At 39.1% G+C, this 27,452-nt stretch overlaps 1 protein-coding gene across 13 annotated transcripts in view; it reads right to left on the bottom strand.

The window, feature by feature from the left end:
- LOC136837493 (uncharacterized) overlaps positions 1 to 27,452 on the bottom strand; it is a 1,465,013-nt gene that overhangs the window by 884,720 nt on the left and 552,841 nt on the right. For 2 of the 13 annotated variants that reach the window (XM_067102286.1, XM_067102290.1), the window contains exon 1: positions 5,154 to 5,695. The exons of 8 other annotated variants lie outside the window; for them this stretch is intronic. The gene's annotated coding sequence lies outside the window, so the exon portion shown is untranslated. Of the gene's footprint in view, positions 1 to 5,153; positions 5,696 to 27,452 lie in introns of those variants that run through there. 3 more of the 13 variants (XM_067102288.1, XM_067102294.1, XM_067102287.1) reach the window with 2 other exon arrangements.

Below are 27,452 nucleotides of genomic sequence, written 5' to 3'. Positions count from 1 at the left end.
GCGTGCTGCCTAATAAATATTTACTTTGGTAGATTTTAAAATAGTTACATAGTACCAACTGGTAAAGATAACCTATTAACCAACACCATTAATAATAGTTACATGACTGTTTTGCCGTAAGTTTGGATGACGATTGTTTGGTCAAGCTAATTAATACCTATTATCTACTGAATTCAAAACAGTTCAGGATTATTTGTCCGTTTTTTTATATATATAACGCATGTATAAATCATTGCGTATGTTACACCTAGCACTTGCTTCTATACTGACTCTTGGGTGTGTTTTTATAACACAGTGAACGGGGTTGAAGGTGTTTTTCGAACCTACATAAATTTTGAACATAATCAAGAGGCTAGGGAATTTAACACGTACGTACGTTGAGGTCTCTCTCTCTCTCTCTCTCTCTCTCTCTCTCTCTCTCTCTCTCTCTCTCTCTCACACACACACACACACACACACACACACACACACACACACACACATACATATATATATATATATATATATATATTTCACAAAAATGGGATGATAATCACGCTAATTTAACAAATAGAATATATCTCTATGAGTTAGAATATTGTTAGAAGCTATGCCAATAAATTTTCAATGATGTACTGTATTAGTGACAGTGAGCTGTGAGATGTGGAATAGCCCATCGTAACATAAACCCGGTTAACATGACACAGGAACTAGTCCATTAAAACCAAACATATGTACCTTACAGTACTCATTCATGAGCAGCATGTGTGCGTTCACGCTAAATCATGCCATTATTCATTCAGCCAATTCACGCTGTGAGACATCGTAGAAACTATTTATGGCCTTGGTAGGTGATTACAGCCGCAACGCGATCGCCAATTTCAAATGTATCATCGATAAGTATTGCTAGTTTTCATAATACTCTTTACTTTGTATTTTTTGCTATGGGATAGTTGTCAAGTTAGTGATTTCGTGTTGAAAAATACTTGAGCATCGTCAAACCATATTTTCAGAGTATACATACATGTACCTATACAACTTTATATAGTACTAAAAAAAACAAAATTTTTTATGTATGATACCTTTGAAATAGGAGATTGCGTTGCGATTGTACAGTAAGCTATCATAACACCAATGGCTGGAAAGGAACACCCATCAAGACCTTAAATAGTTTCCACGATATCTCTGAGCGTGAATTGTCTGAAAGAATAATGTCATGCACACCCCCACACGTATATATATACATACACACATATATACATATATATATATATATATATATATATATATATATATATATATATATATATATATATATATATATATATGATTACAGTAAAGTACATATGTTTGGTTTTAATGGACTAGTTCCTGTGTCTTGTTAACCAGGTTTGTGTTACGATGGCTATACCACATCTCACAGTTCACTGCCACTAATACAGTGCATCACTGAAAATATTATCATCATGGCTTCCAACAATACTGTAATTCATAAAGATATATTCTATTTGTTACTTCAGCGTGATTATCATCCCATTTTTACTAGCTTCAACGGATTGAACGTTTTGGGGGTAAATAAAGCATAATCCGAATTAAAATGCACACACTAAAGGTTTTTCAAATAAGAATTTCAAATGCCAATATTAGAAACAAGAAATACATTCAGTGACCTCAATTTCATACCAAAATCTAACCGACTTGTTCACTTTCCTGTCATGTTTCTAATAGCAAAATCTAGTGTCACTGACTTGGAATGACCAGAAAGCATAATTGTCAGGCTTACACAAAACTGAAGTTTTTATAAAATTAACAAGGGCCTATATCAACAATTAGGTCTAAGGTGTTGTAAGGCACATTACGCACTTTTTGAAAATCAATGAAGGGACAAGGTGATTCGGCATTTACATGGTCTATATATAAGTTAAATATATTCAGGCATAACTGTATTTCTTCATAATCTATGGGACCAAATATATTATACCAAAATGCTAAATTAAAAAATAATAACTCCATACTGGTGCCTAGCTCTAAGGCAGACACTCATGCATTTGTCTAATTGACTTATTTAGTAAATATACAACAACAATCACATGTTGTACATTTGCTGATAGTTTTTTATGCAAATCTGACGAATCTGACATTCACATCTGTGGCAGATACTTGGTTCCTATCAAGGCCCCATAATTGGAAACCTGTCTTTCGTGGGGTTGTCAGAAAATTAGTAAAAGAAAAAAATAGGAATGCAAAGTTACCAATCCTTCCTAAACTAGAATACCAAGTCCTGACAAGGGTTGGAGGCAAACCAACGGCCTAACCTAACACTTACACAATGGTTTCTCACTTGGTATCCGCTCATTGTTAAAAATTAGGGGGTCTGGGAATTAATGTTAAATTGGTCAATATCCTAAAATCCTCATTTCACATTACAAAACTGAGATACCTTATTTCATGCATCTTTTTTATTTGTGGGTATAATAAGAGAATTCCCTTACTCATGAGTACATGTGAAACTCAACCATACAAGTGGAAATTTCCAAAATCTTTGTGAAACATTGTATCACATGCACAATTACGTGTGAAAGTCGTAGAAATGAAAGTATTTATACAGGAAAACACGAAAAACATGTAGGTATGGGCAGAAAGGACGGAGAAATGATATTAAACCATTTGTTTAACCCCGCTAATCTAGACCTTTCTTGCTCAAATTTTAAGATGAGGCAAATTTTACATTACCGGAAGGCTTACTGGAAATTTGCCAAAATGTGGTTTCATACAAGCTTTGAAAATCTACTACTAATGAAATAAATATATCACACCACTAATATACACTTACATGAAATACATTACGTAAAATAACTGGTGAATTTGATAAACCTCTACATATAAAAAGACCTTAATATCACTGTTCATCATTATCATATATCTGTTACCTAATAAAATGAGCATGCATAAAATTCATATGTACTAAAATTGAACGAAAATAAAACAAAGATAATATTCTACAATATACTGGTAAAATTTTTTTTAACAAACTTGTTAAAAAGATATTAGGACAATTTTGTTTAAATCCGGGCAGCTGAAATAACCATATGTTTCTTATGAAAAGTGTTGAAAGATAAAATAGTTTCATTTCACTTTTAAAGCATCCTTTTACAGAAATTACTCTACTGTACTAAATTAGGCCCAATAACAGTTACATAGGAGGCTATGTATCTATAGGCTAGGCTAGCCTCAAAACATAGGTTAATGTTTACAGGTCTCATGAATTTGATATGTTTGACATAATTATCATCATAAGTGTTAGTTGATGTGTTTGTTGTGACTGTTGTTATGAAATGTGTTCAGTCAGTTTACTTAATGAATAAACCGTATCAAAACAATACAATACTCTAAATCGTTATGACAAAGAAAAAGAATTCATTACAGTTTAAGTTTATGAAAGCTAAAGGGGTTAGTCGTATAGAGTGACACGGTAATATGACACTACTTCAGCTTTTCACCAAACTGAAGTCAATTTCAGAAATAACTGAGCAATACTCATTTCGGTTTTTAAATAGGAAATACAGTATAGGTTTCAAGCGATAAATCCCACTAATAAGAGCCTCTGCTTCACAAAACAAATTGAAGTAACCTACTGGGACATGAGCTAATGTGTGCATTCTAGCTGTGGAGCTTCTAACCTGAAGGTAAGGCATATGCTGTATGTAATATTAATGGGGAGACAAGGGGAGGCGCCTTGTCATTTATTACTCAATGTGGAAGGCTAAGTTGAATGAATTTATACTTTTGGTCTGGTCAGGATGATGGGTTGTCAGGTATGAACCTGGAATCCTAAATTAGGTTAGGGCTAAGGTAAGTATTAGGTTAGGATGAATACCTGTATTTTAATCCATGGCTTATGGTATTCTAGGTCAGGTTCAGTAATTTAGAACCTGGCACTCTAAGTTTGGTTGGGCTTTTTGACACAGCTTTGTCCTTTATATGTTTTGTGGCGTAGGCTGATTATAACCATGAATCATGAATTTTTGTAACTTCTCATCAAGTATTATTATTTTTTTAAGTCCATTCCTGTCAGTAGCATTTACTCATAACTGAATTATGATTCTCGATCAATATTTATGCATACGCGAACTGCTTCTTGATTGCCTCTATTAGTGATATCTGTTGGAAACCCATAGTTTCCGAGTTGAGGGGAATTACCACCAATCTAAAAAAAACTCTCACACTTTTGAAATCTCCTAAAAATATGCTACAAACACCGTAAGTCAGCATCTGCAACTGTCGCTCATGACAAATGGAAGCACCGAGTTTGTGAGATGGCCATGGTATTAGCCTACTAGATATGAAGAGAAATTTGACCTAGTACTAGGCTTATTTGTTAAACAGGTGTTCGTGACAGGTCACTAACAAGGATACATACTAGCCTAACTTAACTTAACCAAGTATGCTGCATCCTAGTCCTGACCTGACCACCGGCGAGGGGGAGGGGGAGGGAACCGTGATAAGGCCTATAGTCATAACCCCTTTCAATTCTGCCATACCTTAGTCCTAGAGCCAAATGAAAGCAAGAGGTTAGGTTCGTTGTCGTGATCAGTTTCCATCTGAGGTTCGAGGATTACGTCTTGTAATCTCCCCTTAATCTGGATTCTTCCATTAAGTTAATGGGTGAATGCATAGGCCCATATACTTATTGAAACTGCAATCCCTTTTGAGACGCAGAACAAAATATAAAGAAAATTGCTTCAACTGATGATATAAAAGTAAAACAGTACAGAAATACCAACACCATCCACGGGTTACATACTAATACTAAAATTTCAAAATTATTTAATATGCTACGTAAATTTAGTTGTTTTAAGACAACCCATTATCCAAGCTTATGCATTACTGGATTCCTAGGCCTAATACACGCCTACTGCCCCAAGAAACTTAGGCCTAACACACGCCTAAGATATTACCCCAAGAAACTTGATAACGCAAACTTTGACAGTTATTGAAACCTACTTTTCTATTAGAACACTTGCAGTAAATTACAATCTTAAATCGGATAATATGCTAGTTATCATGATTCTTCAGAAAACACCTTTCAATTTCACATGGTATACCGCAACTAAAATAAAATGAGCCTTGGTCAATGCAGTCTCGCTGAACTGAACAAAGCTAAATTTACTCACCATTACCTCAGCTTGAAAAGCTCTTAAGCGCAGAATGCAACAAATGAGCATAAACGCCTGAATTGTAAACACATCTGTGCTATCATTAACGGTTTCAAGGAAACTGCCGCTAATTAGCGCTAAATCCTCTTGAGGTACACAAGCATCATTTTCCGAAACGTAACGACTCTGCAGCTACGCGAAGTTATGAAAAGCAATTTTTAAGCATACACAGTACACAAAATATTCCATTAAAGCTATAAAAGTATATAATAAAGTGAGGAAAAGCACGAAACTGCTGCAATTTATGCAAAGGATTTACGAAACATCACACACTTTGAGTGAAACCCAAACAAAATATTCGCAGCTACCGGAAGCCTCATTTTTAAGAGTACACAGTACACAAATTGCTCCTTTAAAGCCATAAAGGTATGTAATAAAAAGAAAAAAGCGAAACTGCTTCACGTGTAAGCTAAGGACTTACGAAAAATAATACACGTAAGAGAGAACGAAACTAAACTTGCCACACTTGGGCAAGAACCACTACAACTAACTTAGGAACTGAGCCGGCGTCTACAAACGAGTTTCATGTTAGTAATTTTAGCCCATATAGGGTAATAATTGCAGCCTGTTTTAAATGTAAGAATACTTCTAAAAGCTGTATTTTTAAGACATTCTTAAGAGTTTCAACTACGTCATGAAGCAAATTTCAAAGTATATCTGACGGCATGGCTTGCCGTGAGGAGCTTGAAGACTTTCCCATTAAATGTTATCTCTATCACTTATTTACATACGCAAGTAATGTTGCCCGTTATTACGAAGGCTGAAGCGTGCCTGCGAAAATCTTGAATATGATTGCACGTTCTTTACTCACAACTAACTGCAGTGCAACAAACTGTAAGCATTATTTAGCACCCCATTACCTGTTTTCGTTAGCCTTTTCGAGAAGGCGTCTGGTGAGAAACATTTAGCAGCCTTACATGGAGTCCATTCTCAACGTTCTGAATACTCGCTGATACTTCTATCACGACTAAGCGGACTTAATGGGGAGTATTTAGCTCTCTCTCTCTCTCTCTCTCTCTCTCTCTCTCTCTCTCTCTCAAATAATTTACATTGTGCATAAATGACTGCCTTTAGAGACGTTCCGTACCATCCCGGGACTTCAGTCGAGGTAAATTCATATATATATATATATATATATATATATATATATATATATATATATATATATATATGTGTGTGTGTGTGCGTTACTGGCAATAAATGAGAGACTCAATGTACTGTACGGTTGAGGGAACTGAAGTCCTCTCCGTTTTATGCAATACTTATCGCAAAAAAAACCATATCTCTTCTCTTTCATTTATGCAGATGTGATATATATATATATATATATATATATATATATATATATATATATATATATATATATATGTGTGTGTATATATGTCCTGTGGTGACCAACCTCGCTTTACCAGCGAAGAATACCTAAATTGGTAACAGGTCTTCAGACGTACTTCCTGGAAAATCTATTGCGTCTCTGCTGACCTCCGCAGTGAAGTAACATCTGGAAGTTACGACTATTGTGGGTCAAGCTATGACGAAGAACAGCATGAGCTTAGTAATTCCTTTACTAGTAAGCACTGCTAATAACCAGGAGGTAACAGCATCAGGAGCAATCTCCTCTAGGTTGGGGGGACATGATTTATTGCTGATATGATGGATAATTTGTACATGGTATAGACTAGCCTAGAATATGTTTCATAGTACAATATGTCACCAGAGAGGAGAAATTCCGAAGTCCTAATGGTTTTAGATAAGATAAGCAAGTTTGAGCAGTTCTGTTGGGATACTTATACACACACGCGCACACACAGATATATATATATATATATATATATATATATATATATATATATATATATATATATATATATATATATATAAACTACAAGATTTAAACTACAGCATGCCCCATAGAATTCACTATGTATTTCACCATGTATCTATGGAGACGGATTCAAAATAAATCTAAAAACCGAAGTAATGAGGAATGGAATGGGTACTTTCAATTATTTAGGAAAAATGGCATCCAGTACATGTTCTCTTGAGTTTAAATTTTGTAAAAGGCTAAAAAAAGACAAATTAAACAACGGGAGGGCTGAATAAGGTTTGGGAATCAAGTGGATTGAAAATGCTTACGAAATCAGGATTATACTCAAAACTATACAGAAGGGGATCATGACATGACAATGAAACCGTTTCTAGAACATTTTGACAGTTTGAAAATGAAGCTTTAAGGGGAATATTAGGAGCCAGACGGCAAGACAGATTTTGAGATGATACCACAAGGGAAATTGCAGAAGCTCCATATTTAGATGAGGTAATAATGAACAGGAGATGAAGATGGGTTGACATGTCCTAAACATACACACTAGGAGAATAGTAAGTGATGGTGTCAGCTGGGCTCTGTGGGCACCAGAGGAGGAGTTGGAAGACCCAGACATACTTGGATGAGAACTATGAGTAAGAAAACTAGAGATGCGTTGAGATTTGGAGAATATAAACCACAGGAAAGACATGAGCGGCAGAATTTCACGGAAGACCTTAGCGTCACAAGGTCAGAAGTCACAAAGACCTTTTAACTTCTCGATTATCTCAAATTTTCTCTTCTTTGGGAAGGCTTGTAATCACAAAGCCTTAAAACCAGATGAAGAAGCAAATAATGAATCGCTGAGGCCAGCGGTAGGATTCAAACCCAAACAGTCCATGTCAAGAGCGAAGTTACTCTTAACCAATCGACCACCAAGAAGGATGTACAGTAAGTCTTTGGCCGTTCATTCATACACACATACATACATACATATATCAGTCGAATTCAAGACATATTTTGCTAGATCTGTAATAGAAATATCCTTATCAAAGTAGCATGGGCTTAAATATATAAATAGAATCGACTGGTTCCTCTGTTTACCAGTTATTTATGTATTTATAACAGCCCCAACGACCTCATAGTTTCTCGATATCTTAGCATTTCTTTTGAGATTTCAAAGCTTTGTAGTGGCAAGCATATCCAATAAAAAGTGAAAATTCAAGAGGTTAATAGGTCATTGTGACTACTGCAAATATATATATATAGAAAGTGACATGTACATTTTACCATCTATATATATATATATATATATATATATATATATATATATATATATATATATATATATACACATATGTATGTGTGTGTGTGTGTGTGTGGGATGAGAGACATAAATTCCGTTACCAAACCTTACGAACTGACAAAAATGGTGAGAATAAATAACTTTAAACGAGGTACATCCAATACTAGGAGCAAGATATTGCCAAAATAACTCGACTGGAAATAGTTCCTACGCGAACATAAAAATTGATCCAATCAAACCATTGCTCACTTGTATCCAGCCAGCAGAAATGTATCTCTGGGCGAAGGCATCTATGCGTCTATAAATTCATACATAAAATTGTGCATGTATACAACCCTGCTTACACAAATCTATGTTTGTATCATATATACATGTATATATATATACTGTATATATATATATGTATATATATACATATATATGTGTGTACAGTATATGTAATTAATATATATATATATATATATATATATATATATATATATATATATATATATATATATATATATACATAATATATGTGTATATGTAATTATGTACATACACACACATATATACAGATATGCGTGTGTATATATATATACTGTATATATATACAAACAAACATACATACATACATACATACTTACATAAGACTAGGACCAAAGTTAACTTATTCTGAAACTCTCAAGATGAAGTCCCTAAGTTGTACAATTACAAGGCTACATGACCACAAATGGAAGTTTCTGAGTGAAGTTGATTTCGTAAGATCTGATCATTAAACTGTCGAATGTGTATGACGCCACTTCGCAAAGTATAGAAGATGAAAGAGGCGAGAACTTAAAATATTGTGCCATGCTTAATGTGAGGGTTGTACGAACCAGGTCTTCAAAAACCATTATAATTTTCTTTGTGCTATATATTCTGTCGGTAAGCTTTATATGGATAAAAAAAACCTTCTCTACTGCCACACCGCCTGATAAAAGACATTCATGACAGATCTGTAATTTACATATTAAGTAGAGAGCAACGAAAACACCAGATAAAGAGGAAGGATTATCCTTACAATCCTCCAGCTAACAATCGCCCATTCATTAGTTTTTCCAAAAAATAAAGCACACGTACCCAGATAAGGGAAAAGAAAGAAGTGCGCCTTAATGCCCACTTAAGCAATATAACTCGCCCCTTACCTGCGAAAGGGTACGTGGCACAGGGGCTATGGCAGCACCCCCAAGGTTTGAAAAGATGGTTGCATGGAATTACTATAAACAGTATTAAAGTCGTGAAAGGAAATCTGCCGTGATATACGTAAGGGCAATTTTCCTCTCAGAGAGAATACATTTGAATGGCTTCACCCCAGCTGGGTGAAGAATGAACAACCCCATCTTGTGTTGGTGGTGTACAATTTTTAACGAGCAACCAACAGTCACGCATACTGTTATCTCTGTTCCCTTTGGATTTTAGGGAGCACGCCCATTCGCCCCTCCTCGTCTGATTCGAGAATCGAACACGGGCCACCCAGTTGTGAGCAAGATGGGCTATCACCAAGCTACAAGGCCAGAGAGAGAGAGAGAGAGAGAGAGAGAGAGAGAGAGAGAGAGAGAGAGAGAGAGAGAGAGAGAGAGATGGAGTAGATTATATATATTATATATATATATATATATATATATATATATATATATATATAATATATATATATATATAATATATATATATATATATATATATATATATATATATATATATATATATATATATATATATATATATATATATATACACTATTCCTTCTGACAACTTCTTTCTCCTCTTGCTTCAAATTCCTTTAATATCAACACCTAAGATGGCCAAAAGTTGAGAAAGACGTTGCAGATTTTCAATAAATACCGAACGTGTGTGGCGTCTTCAAGACATTTCTTACTAAGGATTTGCCAAAGCTTTGGCTGACACCTCCTGAAAATAAAATAAAAGAAAAAAAAAACAAACAAGCAAAGCCGGGAAAGGCAACTTTAGTCGCATTTATGGCCAAAGAAATTCCTTACATTGTCGAAAGCGTCTAATATTAGACTTGAGATTGTTTCGTTGTGCCACCCTGATATTTATCAAGTTTTCATTTTATTTATTTGGCGTTTTGTCTTCTATTCATTTAAAATGAACGCGATGACAATTTCACATCTGTTTATATTTTATTTTTTGGGTAAATTTATCGTGTTATTTCAGAACAAGGATTGTTAACACTACTGAAAGCTTCAGTTACAGTACCTTACCATATCAAAATGGTACAAAAAGAAATATTCTGTCACTGAAGTTATATGTATCGAAAAGCGTTTGTCAGCTTGACAGGCCACAAAATACAATATCCACTGATAATTGAAGTAAATTCATGATGGATACGGGGTGGGAACTAGACAAAATGACACCATAGTTGTCAAAAGTCAAATTATGCTTGCCTACAATTAAAGTATTGGCTTATAAACCATGTGCTAACTCAAAACACATTCACGCTGGTACATGTCATATGGGCCAGTGTCTTGCTACTTGATGCACTAATTCTAAACATCCCCATTTTGACCACAATGACATAACTCCAAAAAGTGTACCGATTGTGAATCACCCTTTTCATAACCTAACATCAAATGGCCGTTCCTACCCATGTGCAAATTTTGACCCCATTGCAACCCCCAAAAAGGGAACTGGTTTCAAATGACCGTTTTCATGACCTGACAATAAATGACCATTCCTTTGTTTGATATATAGCATGATCTACTTCCAGGACTTTCCTTTTTTGAAAAGAAACTAACAGGTGGATCTTCAATCATCTTCATATTGAACTTTTAATTTCACTATTTAGTAAACACTGCCTCAGGGACAAGTGCATTTTATAGCAGATGGTATAAACTATGACAGTACCATAACTACTAATCTAAAAAAAAAAAAAATCTTTAGTACGGACACCTAAGCCAGTGCCATGTGTATAGCACCAGCTCTTCTGCACTAAAATGCGGGCAAGTTAAAAATGGATGGAGACGCAAGCATCCACTTACATAATGCTTTCTCACAATTTCCCTCATTCCTCAAATAGAAATAACTGCTTCATATTTATAGTATATCCGTGCATGGAGTGAGTTTCCGGGCCTTGCGCTACCCAGATCTGTCTTATGGTAACTGGCGCCAAAAGATGTCTTCACCAAAGTTTTCCATAGTATTTAATTATCAGCCTGCTTTACTTCCATTCCCACATAACTAACATACATAGAGTTCTTCAAACAGACAAACAGCTGACATTAGGTGTAGCCATACTGTAGATAGATGCATTTCGCATTAGCAGTTGTTATCAATCATTTCAAAGAGCAAACTATTTTCTTAGGGTGAAAGCAGCGTTTAAGACTTTACGGAAGTGTTTGAGGTTTTCCTGACATGACTGTTCTCTTACGAGTTTTTTTTTGTATCTACATTTTTTAGTTTTATATGTAGTAAAATATTACCTGCTTCCAAATACGTTGGCAGAAGTTTGATAGCATGTCCTCTGACGTCTCTTGTAGTGAAACCACCTTTTAGCTAGTTTTATGCATTTTTTTTTTTTTTTTTTTGTTTCTTTAAACTATCATAATCTTTAGCTTGAACTTTGGAAACCTCTTGCAAACAGATTGCCCTCGTCAAGGTCCGGACTAAACTACAAACTTCATAATTTTTCCTGACTTTCTTTCATGTGCATTGATTGTACATATCTATGTGTATGTAAATATATGTATCTTATATATATAAATATACACATATATATAATATACGCACACATATATAATATATATACACAAATATGCATTTATAATTTTTTATCTAGAAGGTCAGCTTTATGGTATTGGTAATTCTTCTGGCCTTTGAAATCTTTTTTTACCACTACCATTGCTGTCTAATTATTAACAATGATTAAGTACTTAGGTCTACAGTGGCACAAACAGTGGAACATCGTTCTCTTGTATGGTGGGTAAGAATGCTCGCAATCACACCATTTTATATATACAGTAGATATACATATGTATATATATGCATATATATATAATATATATATGTATATTTGTGTTTGTGTGGGTGTATATGTATGGATATGTATAATCTACACCTATCTATCAGTCTACCTATACACACAACCACACTCACACACACACACACACACACACACACACACATATATATATATATATATATATATATATATATATATATATATATATATATATATATAACACACACATTATTATATATATATACATTATATATATATATATATATATATATATATATATATATATATATATATATATATGCATATATATAAAGAAACGCAATAAATAATGAAACGAGCAAATGGACACCAAACAAACAAACAAACAATCCTGCTTGGAATAAAAGAGTCTGGCATTAGAATGGAGGGTGCCAGAAACCTCCTTTCCTGCATCAATACATAAAAAGAACTTCCCGTGCTAATGGCGAAATTGTTTAAGAGGCCTAGGTCTTAATGGATCCACCGTTATAGAAAACGGAAGCTTTAAAGAACATGGGGGTTTCCCTTGAAAAGGAGGTGTATGCTAATGGAGAAAGCTTCTTAAAGCTTTCGTAACGTTCTGGAAAAGAGAGAATGAATGCACTATCAACCCAATATGTAATCAAAAAGTCTTCTGCTTGAGGCCATAAGTGTTCAAGAAACAATAAATATCGGGATTTTAATAATCTAAGACAAGATTAACACTTCGGGGCTAATTAAGATATAATAAGCTGATATGTAAACTTGTGCATCAGTATATTGCAGGGACCAAAGTTGACACGACTTTAGAATTATAATTAGTGGATTAAAAGACCATCGAAGTTTTATCGGAAGTAGAGGGGAACGGTGGAGAAAGGACATGAAAGAAGGTAAGCAATTTTGAAGTAAAATATAACATACATATTAATGTTTGTTTATCTGTTTACTTACATTAATACTAGCATTAAAATCTTAAAAGGTACGCATATTATAAGAATTTGTTTACTTACAGGTGAAAACTAATTAGACTAAACTTGGGGAATTTTAGTGGCTATGTAACGTATGAGTAGCGTTTAATTTTTCTCTAGTGGCGTATTCAAGAGGAATCAGACCTTTAAATGTTAATTATATTATATGCAAGAATAAGTCTTTAATATAATAAAGTAGGAGGTATACATCTTTAAGGACACCGAAAGATTCTTGGAAAACCGCGCTACAATTAAACAGTAAAAAATGATGATACGAAAAAAAGGGAAGCAAGGAAGATAAAAATGGAAACAGAAAGATGCCAGAATAACGGGTCAAAGGCAAACTCAGAATTGGCTTAACCGACAACAGGATAAATTCAAGATAACGCTAAATCAAAATACCTGGAGCTTAGAAAATCAAACAAGACAATAACTGAAGAGTAAGAAAGGAGATAATAACTGCAGAAGGTCGTATCAGATCAGTATTATTTGTTACGAGATCCAGGAATGAGCATCCAAGTGCCCTACCTCTCCCGGTGGAAAAAAGAAACCTTTCTCCAGGTGGAAAAAGAAATACCTCTCTCCGTGGAAAAGGAAACACCTCTCCCGGTGGAAAAAAGAAACCTTTCTCCAGGTGGAAAAAGAAATACCTCTCTCCGTGGAAAAGGAAACACCTCTCCCGGTGGAAAGAAACTTTCTCCAAAAGAAAAGAAATCTCTGTGAAAGAAACACCTCTCCCGGTGGAAAAAGAAACCTTTCTCCAGGTGGAAAAAGAAATACCTCTCTAAGTGGAAAAAGAAACTCCTTCTCCAGGTGGAAAAAGAAATACACCTCTCTAAAAGGAAACACCTCTCCTGGTGGGAACCTTTCTCCAAAAAAAACACTCTCTAGGTGGAAAAGAAACACCCTCTCCCGGTGGAAAAAAGAAACCTTTCTCCAGGTGGAAAAAGAAATACCTCTCTCCGTGGAAAAGAAAACACCTCTCCCGGTGGAAAAAAGAAACCTTTCTCCAGGTGGAAAAAGAAATACCTCTCTCCGTGGAAAAGGAAACACCTCTCCAGGTGGAAAAAGAAACCTTTCTCTCCAGGGTGGAAAAGGAAACACCTCTCCTGGTGGAAAAAGAAACCTTTCTCCAGGTGGAAAAAGAAACACTCCGTCTCTAGGTGGAAAAGAAAAAGGTGGAAAAAAAACCTCTCTAGGTGGAAAAAGAAACACCTCTCTAGGTGGAAAAAGAAACACCTCTCTAGGTGGAAAAAGAAACACGTCTCCAGGTGGAAAATGAAACTCCTCTCCAGATGGAAAAAGAAACACCTCTCCAGGTGGAAAAAAAAACACCTCTCCAGGTGGGAAAAGAAACTCCTCTCCAGGTGGAAAAAGAAACAATGTATGTAGAATGGAGCATACTCTCAAGGTAAGGACATTGTTGTTTAGTGCTTTCTATAAAGAAATCTACATTTGTTTAAATCAAATGAAACGGTGGGACATAAAAATGTCGGCACAAGATCGATTTAGAATAATACATCACATGAAAGTATACTAAAACAGGACAAACTTGACGCAAACAGCCTAAACACGGTAATATCAGTTAAATGATGCTAGAAAAGAAAATATAAAAAGCTATTATATGTAATGGAGGCAGGATAACAAGGGCAGAAATAAGAAGACAGTCATAATATGATAAATGACAAATAAATGAATATGAAAAAATTCTAGATAAATACCATATAAATACCAGCGAAACTGACGTTTTGGTTGATTTCTGCACCTCGCAATAATTCGGTGCCAGGAAGTAGTGCCATAGTCTGTGGACGCATATGAACGGACGGTTTGTAGGATTTTCTCGGAGAACGTCGATTCAATAGGAAAAGGGATATGCCAGTGACAGTTTTTTTTTATTTACAGAGGCAACCCCTATTAAGTTTACGACTTTCTGGTGAATTTTACTTTACTACACACACACACACACATACACACACACACACACACACACACACATATATATATATATATATATATATATATATATATATATATATATATATATTGGATGTATGTATGTATGTGTGGCACGTGTTTTTAGTTTGTGTGTGTATGTATATATATATATATATATATATATATATATATATATATATACATATATATATATACCCTGTGTATATATGTGTGTGTCTGTGTTCATGCTCGTGTTTGTATGACATGGAGAGAGAGAGAGAGAGAGAGAGAGAGAGAGAGAGAGAGAGAGAGAGAAAGCTCATTCCATCAAATATCCATTCATGCAACACAAATGCTACGCAAATAACAGCCGATGAAAACCGGTCGCGCGATGGAAGGGCATGCTGACTGGCATGCATCAAAATCCATCAGTCAGTATTTGTTCCCTGATGGAAGTGGAATGCGGTTCAGCGAATATTTCTGACGAAAAAAAAAAATTTCCACATGTTTACTTATTCTTGCACGCGGAAGAAATAACATATTTCGAAGCTTATTATAACTGTCGGTATGTCTTGTGAGTGGAATATTTGCATCTAAATATTTGCGCCAGATGCAGTGCTAATGAAAAATTATCGATAATCGTATAAGTTTAAAATTTTTGTACAATTATCTTTCAACAACACGTATCTTGCAATAAACTGTAGATATTAGCATGCCATTTGTCCCAGAATCACATTTTCTAGACCTGACCCAAAACTGCTGAAGAGTTTACATGTTTTTTTTTTATGTGGCTGTTATTTTTTTGTATAGCTAACCAGTGTTTGTCAGGAGGAGCGGAATTCTCCCATTTTAAACCACAAACTCTGCTTTACACACGATTTATGTGGTTAAATTTGTATTTAAAGGTTGCCTTAAATGGGTCCAAAAATGTTTTTCTCCTCCAAATTAATCCGAATAATATAACGGCCCCCACTTATACATTACTCATAATTTCACCTATATTTTACACCGAAGGTCAGCTGAATATGATGATGCGTATCATATACAGCAGTTTTAAATCATTGACAGATTCTTAATTACTGCCATAACAATGCACTACATAACGCTCACATTCTTATTTCTTATCCTTTTTCGGACCTTTAGCTTCAAATAACTTCGACGAAGCGAAGGCAGCCGAAGAGAGCTGATCTTTCACTCCAGCATAAACCAAAGAATGGTGAAGCTTTTGAATTCTAGACCACCTGGGTCACGTGATTTTCATCAATCCATCCTCAATAGTTTCATGAATATCTAAAACATAAACAGCAGCAATTCTGCCTAAAAATGCTGAGGTCTGGGCTGATTTTCCCTAAAGTTTACAATAGGCCTGCGAAAAAAATGTGGGTAACGGAACTGATGTAGCAGTCGTACAACTTTTTTGGTAATTATTATTATTATTATTATTATTATTATTATTATTATTATTATTATTATTATTATTATTATTACTATTATTATTATTATTATACAGAATGGCCACCTGGATTCCGCTGAGTTTTGTGTGAAGTTTTTTAAAGTCAGCGGCATCCAGAAAGCCATTCTGCTTAATTAAGTTTGTGGGAAAGGTGTTCACCAGAGTTGTTATTATAAGTATTATTATTATTATTATGAAATTTCCAAGGAGAAAGTACAACTGCTAATACTACTACCTCCACCATCAATAATAATAATAATAATAATAATAATAATAATAATAATAATAATAATATCATATCAAATCAAAATTTACAATTACAACAATGAACACTGTAATTCTCACGAAGCGCCCAACAACAAACAAAGGGATTTCGGAGGTATTGGGCGATTACACAGAAAGGCCGTATTTCTAATTAATCAGGTACATAATTGAATCAATTTTTCCCAGTGCTGGAAATTTATCAATAAATAATAATCTTGCTTATGAACTACGGTAATCGTACCGAATAATGAGTTCCACAATCGAGGACCCCGGTGGACCTTGACTCTGTGTTGTTTTATTCATTAATTTATAAATTCATGGCTTACAAATCACATCAAACTGAGGTTTAATGGTAATTACGGATTAGACTGTATTTCAAATAATAATGATGGTGATCACGCTTTAATAATAAAATTGCAAGTATCACAGACATATAATTATATTGGTGGCATTTTCTTTGCTGAGTAAAATTTTCAAATAATAACTCTTATTTTCGGTCTAATATATTACTTGCTCATATACTGACTGCAAATTCACATTTCAAAATGCCAGTAAACAGTCAGTGAGCGAAAATTTATGTTTCTTGGTTGCACAAGGGAGAATATCTGTCTTCATTCATATTTAAAGGCGCTAGAGCCCATCACATATCACCATTTTACTTTGAATGGAATATTTTGACACTACGTAAGGGTGTGATAACATGTAAGTTCATGTGCGTGTGTGCGTGCGTGCGAGTATATGCGTACCCATGAAATTTCGCAAGATGGAATTTATATACACAAATATTTACACACACACACACACACACACACACACACACACACATATATATATATATATATATATATATATATATATATATATATATATATATATATACATACACATATGTGTGTATGTATGTATGTGTGTGTGTGTGTGTACGTGAGTGTGTGTATATGGGCGTCCATACGAGTGCATGCGTACCCACCATATTTTTCAAGATGGAATTTTAAAAACACACACACACACATGTATATATATAAAGGGAGAGAGAGAGAGAGAGAGAGAGAGAAAGCTCGCAAGGCTTTCCTTAATCCATTATGCTACGTTGCCTTGCTCATTCCTCGCAGGTTTGTCTCGGCTGAGCTCTCTAGCAGAGAACATCTCCGAGCCCCGTTCCCGACCATGGCCCACAAAACCAATCGTTTTCGTCTGCCAAGGGATAACCCAGTACACCAGTACTATGCTGAATGGGAAGCAGTTCACCAGCCCCAGCGACAGCCGCCCATTCCCGATTTAGACATCAATGTTTATTGCCAAGTAGTGTCTGATGATGAAGAGTCATTGACGGAGACAGCCTCTCTCCCATTGGAAATCCCCGTACCGTCCCTGCCCCCGAGTGCTGCCGACGCTGAGCTTCCAGAGTCGCCCTCGACAGTCAAACGACCCACTGCCATCGTCCCCTTCTGTTGAGGAGCCAGAGATTGATGCTGAAAAATGGACAACTGTGCGAAAACACAAGAAAGCCAAGAGGAGGATGCTTCACCTGAAGGAAGATGCTCCCCTCCCAACCCCTTCTCCTGCAACCAATCCCCTGCCACATCTTCCAAAATACCGAGTGCGTCCCCAAGGAGAGCTGACCGCCTATGCAACAGTAGCTGACTAGAAAAGAGCAACCCACAGCTGAATATCTCAGTGAAACCCAACCTGAATTCCGACATGATCATCACACCGAAGACGAAGGAAACGGCCGACTTCCTACGAGAAAACACTGAATTCCAACTACTGGATCCGTCAGAGAGAATTAGGAAGGCGATCATATCCAAGTATCCAACTGCCCTGCCCTTGGATCCCATTCTACAGCTACAGAACGTGCTAGCAGCCCAGAGATGCATTGGGAAGTCTGGAAATCCCACAAGAAAAGTCGTTGCCACCTTCCAAGGAGACATTCCAGCCCAAATTTTCCTTGGAGTATGGGGATCCTTCCCAACAGAGACTTTCACGCCTGAGCCTCTACGATGCTACAAGTGCCATAGATTTGGACACCACAGCAGCCGCTGCACAGCAAAGGAGAGATGCGGTATATGCAGCAAATCCCACCCTACAAAGCAGTGCCTTGACGCCAACAAGAGGGGAGAGACAGTGGAAAGCAAGTGCCCAAACTGTTCCCTTAAACACCATGCTTGGAACAAGCGCTGCAGAGCCAGACTTGAGAAACTTGCAAAGATGAAGGGCATCCCTCCACCTCCGAGACCATCAAGATCTACTCCAGAACCCAAGCAGCGAGCAGAGATGACCAAAACAGAATCACACCAACTACCACAGCAGCATTCACCACCCAGACCACGGAAGCAGCGGCAGACTCCGAGAAGAAAAGTAAACTACACACCAATGCCACGTGCAACAGTCCCAGCCCCTTTCCTTCCATCTAATCCAAACCTCCTTCCACCTCCCAAACCTGATTCTCTCCCTTCCTCTGCCCAGTCCTTACACCCTTCTCCTTCCTCCTCCAAAGTTCCAGCCAGTGCCACAACAAGCAGTGACAGTTTTATCACTCTCACGATTGAAGGACTCATCACTCTCTTCGAGCAACTGCTAGGAAAGTCTTTGGACAGAGAGACACTGCTGAAATGTATCCAAACTCACCTCATCCAAACCTCCCAGCCCAAAGCAGCTGCTGTTCACTTTGAGTAACAGCTGCCCCTCCAAATCTCACAACAAAAATTTTTCGAGTTTCCTTCCTGGTCCTCTACAACTCAACCAGGACTCTCTGCTGTAGAACCTTTTCTCCTACTGATGGGCACCGTAAGGTTTAATAGGGTTTGTAACCCTGCCTGTCCGTTTCTTCCTTTCTCTTTATAACCACCCTTCTCATCTCGTTACAGAAACTATCCACAGTTACGGGCTGCTCTGGGAGCAAGAGCCCGTGCCAGCGTGCTGCTGGCTGAATCTAAATCCATCCATCCATCCTCGCAGGTAGAAGTTCTGACTAATGTATTCTGCTACGTCTTCAAATCATGGAAACTTCAGACACTCTCTAAAGAACTACTGCCTCCAATGCACATAATTAATTAAAGATTTCAGACCTGCTGGATCTGAAGGACGTGTACTTTCAAATGCCAGCTCATCACTCCTTCAGAAAGTACCTCCGCAGCGACGGTTTACCAGATGCCGTCGATGCAAACGCTCCAGTGACCATCAGTGGAGCCTGGAAGTTCATAGGTTATCGTCTTCATATCCAGACGCTTAACTAGTAACGGTAACACTTTCTGGACTCGCTTCATTTAAGGGTAGAACGAAGACGAAAAGCAAGAGAACTGACTGTACACAATATAACTGGAATTCATTTCAAGCCTTCGGAGAGTTTTTCTCAAATAATTTTAGAATCCTTTCAACTCCGGCTCCAGCCACTCGATGAAGCTCGACACAAGGGCTAGAGAAATGAAATCTACGAAGATTGATTTAATAAACATGCTGACAAGGAGACGTAGATAGACATACACAGGTTGATTGTTTCATCTAGAGAGAGAGAGAGAGAGAGAGAGAGAGAGAGAGAGAGAGAGAGAGAGAGAGATAATCATACGAGTACAAGGTTTTTTCATTGAAGCTCTCGCCCTTACGCCCAAAGCTGTACTTCAGTACACAGACTAGATTTCATGGCTCCAGATACAAGCTTCGAGGTCCTGAAACGCATCCTGAAGCCTTCACAGGTGGCATGTGTCAGATTCGAAATCTAGAGTAAAGGAAAGCGAAGAGAAAAGAACAGTGGAGGATGACGGTTTGGTCCAACTGAAGGGTTTCCAAGGAAAGCGAGCTAAAGACCTGAGGGGCAGAGGTAGGAAATAAATGAAAACCTGGACTGCTGGCGTCTCCAAAGGAAGGATTCTGTCAAAGTCCAAAAGAAACTTTCCATGGAAAGCAAGTTGAAGACTGAGGAGCAGAGGTAGGAAGCAGATGACGACCTGGACAGCAAGCGTCTCCAAAGGAAGGTAATTGTCAAAGTCCAAAGGAATCATTTCGACCAATTCGGCAAATGAAGAGATAATGAAAAGCAAAGAGGGAATATTAAGCACAACGATAATATCGAAAGGTAATGAATGCTATGTTGGATAAAAAGCTAAGATATAAAGAAAAGAATGAGAAACTTGTGAAATAACAGCCGAGGAAAGAGAAAGACATAGCGCTAATAAAAATACCAAAAATAAAGACAGATTTCCTAACCTGTGCAAAAGAAAATCAAGGCACAGTAAATCACAGTGGAAACATTGCCTAATTTGTCAGGGGAAGAGAAATTGAAAAGGACGCGAAAGAGATAACAGCAGTTCAATCTAGCAAAGAAAAAAGTAAAAGCTAGAAGCAATCTTTTTGGTGTTTCTGTGTCAGGTAGGTACCCTTCTAGTTACAGCTAGAAGCAATCTTTTTGATGTCCCTGTGCCAGGTAGGTATCCTTCAGTTCCCTGTGCCAGGTAGGTACCCTCTAGTTACGGCTAGAAGTTGATGTCCCTGTGCCAGGCTAATTACGGCAAGAAGCAATCTCGTTGACGTCCCTTGCCAGGTGTACCCCAGTTACAGCTAGAAGCAATCTTTTTTGAAGGTAGGTATCCTTCTAGTTCCCTGTGCCAGGTAGGTACCCTTCTAGTTACGGCTAGAAGCAATATTGTTGATGTCCCTGTGCCAGGTAGGTAACCTTCTAATTACGGCAAGAAGCAATCTCGTTGACGTCCCTGTGCCAGGTAGGTACCCTTCTAGTTACAGCTAGAAGCAATCTTTTTGATGTCCCTGTGCCAGGTAGGTATCCTTCTAGTTACGGTTGGAAGCAATCTTTTTGATGTCCCTGTGCCAGGTAGGTATCCTTCTAGTTCCCTGTGCCAGGTAGGTGCCCTTCTAGTTACAGCTAGAAGCAATCTTTTTGATGTCCCTGTGCCAGGTAGGTATCCTTCCAATTCCCAGTGCCAGGTAGGTACCCTTCTAGATACGGCTAGAAGCAATCTTGTTGATGTCCCTGTGCCAGGTAGATATCCTTCTAATTACGGATAGAAGCAATCCCTGTGCCAGGTAGGTACCCTTCTAGTTACAGCTAGAAGCAATCTTTTTGATGTCTCTGTGCCAGGTAGGTACACCTCTAGTTACAGCTAGAAGCAATCTTTTTGATGTCCCTGTTCTAGTTACCTAGAAGCAATCTTTTGATGTCCCTGTGCCAGGTAGGTACCCTTCTAGTTCCCTGTGCCCTTCTTCTAGTTACGGCTAGAAGCAATATTGTTGATGTCCCTGTCCAGGTAGGTCTAATTACGGCAAGAAGGTAGGTACCCTTCTAGTTACAGCTAGAAGCAATCTTTTTGATGTCCCTGTGCCAGGTAGGTATCCTTCTAGTTCCCTGTGCCAGGTAGGTACCCTTCTAGTTACGGCTAGAAGCAATCTTGTTGATGTCCCTGTGCCAGGTAGGTATCCTTCTAATTACGGCTAGAAGCAATCTTGTTGACGTCCCTGTGCCAGGTAGGTACCTTTCTAGTTACGGCTGGAAGCAATCTTTTTGATGTCGCTGTGCCAGGTAGGTATCCTTCTAGTTACGGTTGGAAGCAATCTTTTTGATGTCCCTGTGCCAGGTAGGTATCCTTCTAGTTCCCTGTGCCAGGTAGGTGCCCTTCTAGTTACAGCTAGAAGCAATCTTTTTGATGTCCCTGTGCCAGGGTGCCAGGTAGGTACCCTTCTAGATACGGCTAGAAGCAATCTTGTTGATGTCCCTGTGCCAGATGCTAAGGATAGAAGCAATCCCTTGCCAGGTAACCCTTCTAGTTACAGCTAGAAGCAATCTTTTGATGTCTCTGTGCCAGGTAGGTACACCTCTAGTTACAGCTAGAAGCAATCTTTTTGATGTCCCTGTGTCAGGTAGGTACCCTTCTAGTTACAGCTAGAAGCAATCTTTTTGATGTCCCTGTGCCAGGTAGGTACCCTTCTAGTTCCGGCTAGAAGCAATCTTGTTGACGTCCCTGTGCCAGGTAGGTACCCTTCTAGTTAAGGCTAGAAGCAAACTTGTTGACGTCCCTATGCCACGTAGGTATCCTTCTAGTTATGGGTAGAAGCAATCTTGTTGACGTCCCTGTGCCAGGTAGGTATCCTAGTTCCCTGTGCCAGGTAGGTACCCTTCTAGTTACGGCTAGAAGCAATCTTGTTGACGTCCCTGTGCCAGGTAGGTACCCTTCTAGTTAAGGCTAGAAGGAAACTTGTTGACGTCCCTATGCCACAATCCTTTACGGCTAGAAGCAATCTTGTTGACGTCCCTGTGTATCCTTCTAATTATGGGTAGAAGCAATCTTGTTGGTGTCCCTGTCTACCCTTCTAGTTAGGTTAGAAGCAATCTTGCTGAGCAGGTATCCTTCTAGTTATGGCTGCAATGTCCCTGTGCCAGGTAGGTACCCTTCTAGTTATGGCTAGAAGCAATCTTGTTGACGTCCCTGTGCCAGGTAGGTACCCTTCTAGTTCCTGGAAGCAATCTTGTTGATGTCCCTGTGCCAGGTAGGTACCCTTCTAGTTCAGTTGGCTGGCAATCTTGTTGATGTCCCTGTGCCAGGTAGGTACCCTTCTAGTTACGGCTGGAAGCAATCTTGTTGATGTCCTGTGCCAGGTAGGTACCCTTCTAGTTACAGCTAGAAGCAATCTTTGTGATGTCCCTGTGCCAGGTAGGTACCCTTCTAGTTACGGCTGGAAGCAATCTTGTTGATGTCCCTGTGCCAGGTAGGTACCCTTCTAGTTATGGCTGGAAGCAATCTTGTTGATGTCCCTGTAGCGTTCTAGTTAAGGGAACAATCTTAGACGTCCCTTTGCTAGGCAGGTATAGAAGCAATCTTGTTGACGTCCCTGTGCCCCTAGTTGAGAAGCAATCTTGTCCCTGACGTGCCAGGTAGGTACCCTCATAGTTATGGCTAGAAGCAATCTTGTTTGACGTCCTGTGCCAGGTAGGTACCCTCATAGTTATGGCTAGAAGCAATCTTTTTGATGTCCCTGTGCCAGGTAGGTACCCTCATAGTTATGGCTAGAAGCAATCTTGTTGATGTCCCTGTGCCAGGTAGGTACCCTCATAGTTATGGCTAGAAGCAATCTTGTTGACGTCCCTGTGCCAGGTAGGTACCTTCATAGTTATGGCTAGAAGCAATCTTGTTGACGTCCCTGTGCCAGGTACCCTCATAGTTATGGCTAGAAGCAATCTTGTTGATGTCCCTGTGCCAGGTAGGTACCCTCATAGTTATGGCTAGAAGCAATCTTGTTGACGTCCCTCTGTGTCAGGTAGGTGCCAGGTAGGTCAGGTACCCTTCTAGTTATGGCTAGAAGCAATCTTGTTGACGTCCCTGTGCCAGGTAGGTATCCTTCCTAGAAGCAATCTTGTTGACGTCCCTGTGCCAGGTAGGCCAGTTATGGCTAGAAGCAATCTTGTTGACGTCCCTTGCCAGGTAGGTCATAGTTATGGCTAGAAGCAATCTTGTTGACGTCCCTGTGCCAGGTAGGTGCCCTTCTAGTTATGGCTAGAAGCAATCTTGTTGACGTCCCTGTCCAGGTAGGCCTAGTTATGGCTAGAAGCAATCTTGTTGACGTCCCTGTCTAGTTAAGGCTAGAAGCAATCTTGTTGTTGTCCCGAGGTATCCTTCTAGTTATGGCTAGAAGCAATCTTGTTGACGTACCTGTGCCAGGTAGGTACCCTTCTAGTTAAGGCTAGAAGCAATGTTGTTGACGTCCCTTTGCCAGGTAGGTATCCTTCTAGTTGTGGCTAGAAGCAATCTTGATGACGTCCCTGTGCCAGCTAGGAACCTTCTAGTTACAGCTAGAAGCAATCTTGTTGATGTCCCTGTGCCAGGTAGGTACCCTTCTAGCTACTGGGAAGCAATCTTGTTGACATACCTGTGACCAGTTAGGTGGGTTAAGGCTAGAAGCAATCTTGTTGACGTCCCTGTGCCAGGTAGGTACCTTCATAGTTATGGCTAGAAGCAATCTTGTTGACGTCCCTGTGCCAGGTAGGTACCCTCATAGTTATGGCTAGAAGCAATCTTGTTGATGTCCCTGTGCCAGGTAGGTACCCTCATAGTTATGGCTAGAAGCAATCTTGTTGACGTCCCTGTGCCAGGTAGGTACCCTTCTAGTTACGGCTAGAAGCAATCTTGTTGACGTCCCTGTGTCAGGTAGGTACCCTTCTAGTTAAGGCTAGAAGCAATCTTGTTGACGTCCCTTTGCCAGGTAGGTATCCTTCTAGTTATGGTTAGAAGCAATCTTGTTGACGTCCCTGTGCCAGGTAGGTACCGTTCTAGTTACGGCTAGAAGCAATCTTGTTGACGTTCCTGTGCCAGGTAGGTACCCTCATAGTTATGGCAAGAAGCAATCTTGTTGACGTCCCTGTGCCAGGTAGGTACCCTTCTAGTTATGGCTAGAAGCAATCTTGTTGACGTCCCTGTGTCAGGTAGGTACCCTTCTAGTTACAGCTAGAAGCAATCTTGTTGACGTCCCTTTGCCAGGTAGGTATCCTTCTAGTTATGGTTAGAAGCAATCTTGTTGACGTCCCTACCGTGCCAGCAATCTTTGTTGGACGTCTTCAGGTGGGTACCGTTCTAGTTACGGCTAGAAGCAATCTTGTTGACGTCCCTGTGCCAGGTAGGTATCCTTCTAGTTCAATCTTGTTGAAGCAATAGGTACCCTTCTAGTTGTGGCTAGAAGCAATCTTGTTGACGTCCCTGTCCCTAGTTACAGCTAGAAGCAATCTTGTTGATGTCCCTGGGTAGTGCCCTTCTAGTTATGGCTGGAAGCAATCTTGTTGACGTCCCTGTGCCAGGTAGGTACCGTTCTAGTTATGGCTAGAAGCAATCTTGTTGATGTCCCTGTGCCAGTAGGTACCCTTCTAGTTACGGCTAGAAGCAATCTTGTTGATGTCCCTGTGCCAGGTAGGTACTAGAACCCTTCAGTACGGCCAGAAGCAATCTTGTTGACAATCCCTGTGCCAGGTAGGTACCCTTCTAGTTACGGCTAGAAGCAATCTTGTTGACGTCCCTGTGCCAGGTAGGTACCCCTTCAGTTATGGCTAGAAGCAATCTTGTTGACGTCCCTGTGCCAGGTAGGTACCCTTCTAGTCTAAGTTCTTGGCTAGAAGCAATCTTGTTGACGTCCCAAGGTACCCTTCTAGTTGGGCTAGAAGCAATCTTGTTGATATCCCTGTGCCAGGTAGGTACCCTTCTAGTTATGGCTGGAAGCAATCTTGTTGACGTCCCTGTGCCAGGTAGGTACCCTTCTAGCTACGGCTAGAAGCAATCTTGTTGACGTCCCTGTGCCAGGTAGGTACCCTTCTAGTTACGGCTAGAAGCAATCTTGATGACGTCCCTGTGCCAGGTAGGTACCCTTCTAGTTATGGCTAGAAGCAATCTTGTTGACGTCCCTGTGCCAGGTAGGTACCCTTCTAGCTACGGCTAGAAGCAATCTCGTTGACGTCCCTGTGCCAGGTAGGTACCATTCTAGTTAAGGCTAGAAGCAATTTTGTTGATGTCCCTGTGCCAGGTAGGTACCCTTCTAGTTATGGCTGGAAGCTGAAGCAATCTTGTTGACGTCCCTGTGCCAGGTAGGTACCCCTTCTAGCTACGGCTAGAAGCAATCTTGTTGATGTCCCTGTGCCAGGTAGGTACCCTTCTAGTTACGGCTAGAAGCAATCTTGTTGACGTCCCTGTGCCAGGTAGGTATCCTTCTAGTTATGGCTGGAAGCAATCTTGTTGACGTCCCTGTGCCAGGTAGGTACCCTTCTAGTTAAGGCTAGAAGCAATCTTGTTGATGTCCCTGTGCCAGGTAGGTACCCTTCTAGTTACGGCTAGAAGCAATCTTGTTGACGTCCCTTTGCCAGGTAGGTACCCTTCTAGCTACTGGCTAGAAGCAATCTTGTTGACGTCCCTGTGCCAGGTAGGTACCCTTCTAGTTAAGGCTAGAAGCAATCTTGTTGATGTCCCTGTGCCAGGTAGGTACCCTTCTAGTTATGGCTGGAAGCAATCTTGTTGATGTCCCTGTGCCAGGTAGGTACCCTTCTAGTTACGGCTGGAAGCAATCTTGCTGACGTCCCTGTGCCAGGTAGGTACCGTTCTAGTTACGGCTAGAAGCAATCTTGTTGACGTTCCTGTGCCAGGTAGGTACCCTTCTAGTTACGGCTAGAAGCAATCTTGTTAACGTCCCTGTGCCAGCTAGGTACCCTTCTAGTTACGGCTAGAAGCACTCTTGTTGACGTCCCTGTGCCAGGTAGGTACCCTCCTAGTTACGGCTAGAAGCAATCTTGTTGACGTCTCTGTGCCAAGTAGGTACCCTTCTAGTTACAGCAAGAAGCAATCTTGTTGACGTCCCTGTGCCAGGTAGGTATCCTGCTAGTTCCCTGTGGCATGTAGTTATCCTTCTAGTTCCCTGTGCCAGGTAGGTATGCTTCTAGTCACAGTCACAGGAAAAAGTTATTTTCTTCATTCCAATAACTAGTGGCAGGAAAGTTTGCCATCTAAATGATCATACTTACCGATATATTTTTTTCAAATATGACTAATTTGA

This window comes from Macrobrachium rosenbergii, chromosome 59, assembly GCF_040412425.1.
Source record: "Macrobrachium rosenbergii isolate ZJJX-2024 chromosome 59, ASM4041242v1, whole genome shotgun sequence".
NCBI classification, from domain to species: Eukaryota; Metazoa; Arthropoda; class Malacostraca; order Decapoda; family Palaemonidae; genus Macrobrachium; species Macrobrachium rosenbergii.
This window is presented reverse-complemented; position numbering and strand designations above follow the sequence as displayed.